Source organism: Tachyglossus aculeatus, chromosome 3 (assembly GCF_015852505.1).
Source record: "Tachyglossus aculeatus isolate mTacAcu1 chromosome 3, mTacAcu1.pri, whole genome shotgun sequence".
NCBI classification, from domain to species: Eukaryota; Metazoa; Chordata; class Mammalia; order Monotremata; family Tachyglossidae; genus Tachyglossus; species Tachyglossus aculeatus.
The window spans coordinates 23,203,946-23,209,966 of NC_052068.1; positions in this window are offsets into that span (position 1 = coordinate 23,203,946).

Sequence of the window (6,021 nt, forward strand, 5' to 3'; positions counted from 1 at the left end):
AGTACTTGATTAGGTGGCCCCCACCTCCAGCCTCGTGGCCCTAGCCCAGTCGGCTTGGGCCCTGGATCATTCATTCATTCAATCATATTTATTGAGCGCTTACTGTATGCAGAGCACTGTGCTACGCACTTGGGAAGTACAATTCAGCAGCAAATAGAGAAAATCCCTGCCCACAATGGGCTCTGTCGGACAGAAGCTGAGGAGACTTCGGGGTCTGCAGGGACGGGGGGACTGCAGGTCCTTTTTCCCACCCACGTGTTCCCCATTTGCCACCCGTCCCCAGACCCAGCGCGGCAAATCCATCGCCCCCAATGTCTCGCCCTTCGTCTGGGCTCCCAAATGCTGGGAGGAAAGGAAGTTTGAGAAGCGGCGTGGCTCAATGGAAAGAGCACGGGCTTTGGAGTCAGAGGTCATGGATTCAAATCCCGGCTCCGCCAATTCCCAGCTGTGTGACTTTGGGCAAGTCACTTCACTTCTCTGTGCCTCAGTTACCTCATTTGTCAATTGGGGATTAAGACTGTGAGTTCCCCGTGGGACAAACTGATTACTTTGTAACCTCCCCAGCGCTTAGAACAGTGTTTTGCACATAGTTAGCGCTTAATAAATGCTATTATTATTAAGAGGGAGGATCATTCATTCACTCAATTGCATTTATTGAACCCTTACTATGTGCAGAGCACTGTACAAAACGCTTGGGAAAGTACAATACCGCAATAAAGTGGGATCATCCCTGCCCACAATGAGCTCAGAGTCTACGTGGGGGTGGGGGTGGGGGGGGAGACAGACATCAATACAAGTAAACAGGCACCAAGACATCAATGAAAGACCCGGGGAGTGGGAGGCGGGGCCGGGGGATGGGGCGGGATTCAACAGCCTCCATAGCCATTTTTCGGAGTCAGCTGGTCCTTTCATTCATTCACTCATTCAATCGTATTTATTGAGAGCTTACTGTGTGCAGAGTACTGTACTAAGCGCTTGGAAAGTACAATTCGACAACAGAGACAATCCCTCTCCAACAACAGACTCACAGTCTAGAAGGGGGAGACAGACAACAAAACAAAACAAGTAGACAGTGTCTACTGATCAATTTGATCTATTGATCGAAATAGATCAATAGAATTATAGATATATACACATCAATAATAAAACAGAGTAATTAATATGTACAAATATACACAAGTGCTTTGGGCAGGAGAAAGGGGGTAGGGAAGAGGGAGGAAGTGGGGCAATGGGGAGGGGAGGAGGAGCAGAGGAAAAGTGGGGCTCAGTTTGGGAAGGCCTCCTGGAGGAGATGAGCTCTCAGTAGGGCTTTGGCGGATGTGAGGAGGGAGGGCATTCCTGGCCAGAAGTAGGACGTGGGCCAGGGGTCGACTGCGGGACAGGCGAGAATGAGGTCCTTTCCTCAAGAGAAGCAGCGTGGCTCAGTGGAAAGAACATGGGCTTTGGAGTCAGAGGTCAAGGGTTCAAATCCCGGCTCCACCACTTGTCAGCTGTGTGACTTTGGGCAAGTCACTTCACTTCTCTGGGCCTCAGTTACCTCATCTGTAAAATGGGGATTAAGACTGTGAGCCCCCCATGGGACAACCTGATCACCTTGTAACTTCCCCAGCGCTTATTACAGAGCTTCGCCATTATTATCATTATTTCCCACTTACCCACTTAGCCGCCCCTTGGGACTTGGAGAAAAACCCCATGGCCCAACTCCTTGGGGTACCTCATCATCAGGAAGGCCTGGGAGGGGCGGGGGCCAGCGGCCCAACACGTGCGGTTTGGATGCGGCGTACCATCTCTATCTGTTGCCAATTTGTACTTCCCAAGTGTTCAGTCCAGTGCTCTGCACACAGTAAGTGCTCAATAAATACGATTGAATGAATGAATGAATGGTCTACTTGTTTTGTTTCGTTATCTGTCTTCCCCCTTCTAGACTGTGAGCCTGTTGTTAGGTAGGGGCCGTCTCTGTATGTTGCCAACTTCCCAAGCACTTAGTACAGTGCTCTGCACACAGTAAACACTCAATAAATACCATTGAATGAATGAATGAATTCTCTAGACCTCAGTGCCTTCGTCTGCCAAATGGGTAGTCAATACCTGCTCATGCATTCATTCAGTCGTGTTTATTTAGCGCTTATTGTGCACAGAGCGCTATATTAAGCACTTGAGAAAGTACAATCTAACAATAAACAGTGACATCCCCTGCCCACAATGAGCTCACAGTACCTGTTCACCCTCTTACTTAGACTGTGAAACCTGTGATGGATCGTGGAGCTCCCCCAGTGCTTAGTACAGAGAAGCAGTATGTTTAGTGGAAAGATCCTGGGCTTGGGAGTCAGAGGTCGTGGGCTCTAATCCCACCTCCGTCACTGAACATCTGTGTGCCTTTGGGCAAGTCACTTGACTTCTTTGGGCCTCAGTGACCCCTGTCTACATGTTTTGTTTTCTGTCTCCCCCTTCTAGACTGTGAGCCCGTTGTTGGGTACGGACCGTCTCTATATGTTGCCGGCTTGTACTTCCCAAGCGCTCAGTACAGTGCTCTGCACACAGTAAGTGCTCAGTAAATACAATTGAATGAATGAATGACCGGCCTCATGCGAAGCGCGAACTGCCCCCTGCCGGAGGGGTGGCACGTGGAGCCCTCTCTTGTATGCACATGCACTCGAAGGATGCTCCTTGGCACTTCTGCCACCCTCCTTCCCCTTTGTTCGCCACCATGAAGGTCTCACGGCGGCCCCAATGTGAGCTTGTCCTCGGACCCATTCTAAGGATTCACTCATTCGTTCATACATTCAATCGTATTTACTGAGCACTTACCACGTGCAGAGCACGGGACTAAGCGGTGGAAAGTACAATGCAGCAATAAAGACAATCTCTGCCCACAATGAGCTCACAGCCAAACGGGGGTGAGAGAGACATCAGTACTAGTAAACAGGCATCAATGTCAATAAATAAAATGATAGATATGTACATAAGTGCTATGGGGAGTGGGGAAGAGCAAAGGGGGCAAATCAGGGTGACGCAGAAGGGAATGGGAGATGAGGAAAATAATAATAATAATGATGGCATTTGTTAAGCACTCACTATGTGCCAAAGCACTGTTCTAAGTGCTGGGGGAGATGCAAGGTAATCAGGTTGTCCCACCTGGGGCTCACAGTCTTCATCCCCATTTTACAGATGAGAGAACTGAGGCACAGAGAAGTGAAGTGACTTGCCCAAAGTCACAGCTGACAAGTGGCGGAGCTGGGATTAGAACCCATGACCTCTGACTCCCAAGCCTGACCTCTTTCCACTGAGCCACGCTGCTGGGGCTTAGTCTGGGAAGGCCTCTTGGAGGAGGTGTGCCTTCAGTAGGGCTTTGAAGGTGGGGGGAGAGTGATTGTCTGGAGGATTTGAGATAGGAGGGGAGCTTCGAAGGAGTCCCCAAGAGGGCGGGGCGGGAAGACGGTGCAGCATTCATTACTGGAGGTGACAGGAAAAACAAGACCTTTGGCTCTGCAGTCCTAAATCTGCTCCAGGTGTTGTGTTTATGATCGCAGGCCTAGTGAGCAATTGGACTTGCTATTTTTACTCTAATTCATTCATTCATTCATTCAATTGTATTTATTAAGCGCTCACTGTGTGCAGAGAACTATACTAAAGTGCTTGGGAAGTACAGTGTTTTGGGTCTTCGGCACATGGTGCGACAATACTCTGGGCAGAGTTACCTGGAGTTTGCTGTGATGGCCAGGGAGCTGATGTACTTGCTCCAGTTCTGGGGCCAAATGACTACCACTCCGTGCTGCATCCAGTCAATCAATCAATGGTATTTACTGAGCACTGACTTGGTGCAGACCATGGTAATAAGCACTTGGGAGAATACATTACAGCACAGTTGGTAGGTTATTATTATTATGGTATTTGTTAAGCACTTACTACGTGCCAAGCATCATTCTAAGTGCTGGGGTAGATACAAGGTAATCAGGTTGTCCCACAGGGGGCTCAGAGTCTTAATCCCCACTTTATTCATTCATTCAATCACATTTATTGAGCACTTACTGTAAAAGGAACACCGTACTAAGCGCTTGGGAAGTACAAGTTGGCAACATATAGAGATGGTCCCTACCCAATAACAGGATCACAGTCTAGAAGGGGGAGACATACAGCAAAACAAAACATGTAGACGGGGGTCACTGAGGCCCAGAGAAGTCAAGTGACTTGCCCAAAGGCACACAGCTGCTCAGTGGCGGAGGCAGGATTAGAGCCCACAACCTCTGACTCCCAAGCCCACTAAGCCATACTGCTTCTCTGTTCTAAGCACTGGGGGAGCTCCAAGATCATCAGGTCCCTCACGGGTTTCACAGTCAAAGTAGGAGGGGGAACAGGTACTGTGAGCTTATTTTGGGCAGGGAATGTCACTGTTTATTGTTAGATTGTACTTTCTCAAGTGCTTAGTACAGCGCTCTGTGCACAATAAGCACTAAATAAAAACGACTGAACGAATACATGAGCAGGTATTGAATCCCCATTTGGCAGCTGAAGGCACTGAGGCCTAGAGAAGCAAAAAGAGTTGCCCAAGGTCATTCCACCAGTACAAGGTTTGTGTCCTGTTCACCTTTAGTCTCACCCATCACCTCTATTCCCACTGGAATTTTCCAGCATCCCAAACCTGCTTTACAGCAGGCACTGTGAGAGAAAGAATACGAAAGACGAGATCGTTCACCCAAGTAGCTTATCTTCATCAATGCTTGGTTTGCTTGCATTAACCCCAGTGTTTAGTGCAATGCCCAGCACATAGTAAGTGCTTAACAAATACCATTTAAAACAACAACAACAACACAACACTTATTGGCTATGCACAGTGCACTGATTAAGCACTTACGGAATATCCCGAAAATTTAGGAGACACAATCTTTGTCCTCAAGTTTACAAGCTAATGGGGAAGAACACATGTAAAACCTCCAAGAAGACAAAGTTCAGAGAACGTGAGAATAGATTTTTTTTTAATGACTACAAGATGATTCACTAACAAATACATAAAGTGACTCCTGAGGACTGAAGAGGTGGATGGACAAAGGCTAGATGATCCTAAAGAAGGTGGCTTTGAGGAAAGAGAAGACTGAAACTGAATAGGAAGGGCTTGGCAAGTGGAATCAATGTCCTGAGCTCAATAGGTGAGAAATGAGAAAGTCCGAAGTGAGGGGTGGTTCACTTAGAGAAGGAAAAGATATGTTCCAAAGTCAGTTTGACAGTCCATCCATGGAAAGCGCAGAAAAACTACCTCCCAGCCATAAAAGAGTCATGAGGTTACTGGGAAGTCTGTACTCCTGAAACTTATTCTTATTTCATTGTCTTGTCTCACTTTCCTGGAAAGGGATGCAGAATTGTTCTGTATTTTAGTAGCCCGAGGTATCCCTCTCCACAAATGAGAAGGGTAGGTGAAGCCATATGCAGATTGTATTATCAAAATTTAAATCAGGCAATTGCCTCTCCTGCTTCTCACCTATGAGCTTTGCAGAAGACACACCTGATGAGAAGGTACACCAGTGGCTTTCTGCATTAGTGCCCACTCTACCCACCTCTGGTTGGCTGTAGGGAAAAACACGAAGTTGGAATGGGAGCTATGCTGCAGGCACTGTTTTGCACGGGAGCAGCTCTCTTTATAAAATTGCACTTATTTGGGGAGAATTTTCATTTTGTACTAAGTGTCTGTTTTGTGATGGGTTTTTCAGATTGTTATCTTTTTTAGAAAAACCCCTTTTCACCAGTCCAGACAAAATACTCCTTCATTTGCTGTACTCACTATCACTGGGCAACCATCAAGCTAGCCACGGGGTGCTTATTCTTCTCCACAGATGTTGCAGCTCTTCAGGGCCAAGGTGTGTTAGGGAGAAGCCAGCAACCGCACATAAGCAATTGTTCTGCTACTAACCTACAGGCAGTTTAGACAGTTCAAATGCCTCTTCCCAGGACCTTTGTTAGAGTGTCTTTGAAGCAATGTAACAAAAACATGTTGGTATTGAGTGGGCTGCTGGTGGCTGGAAAGAATTC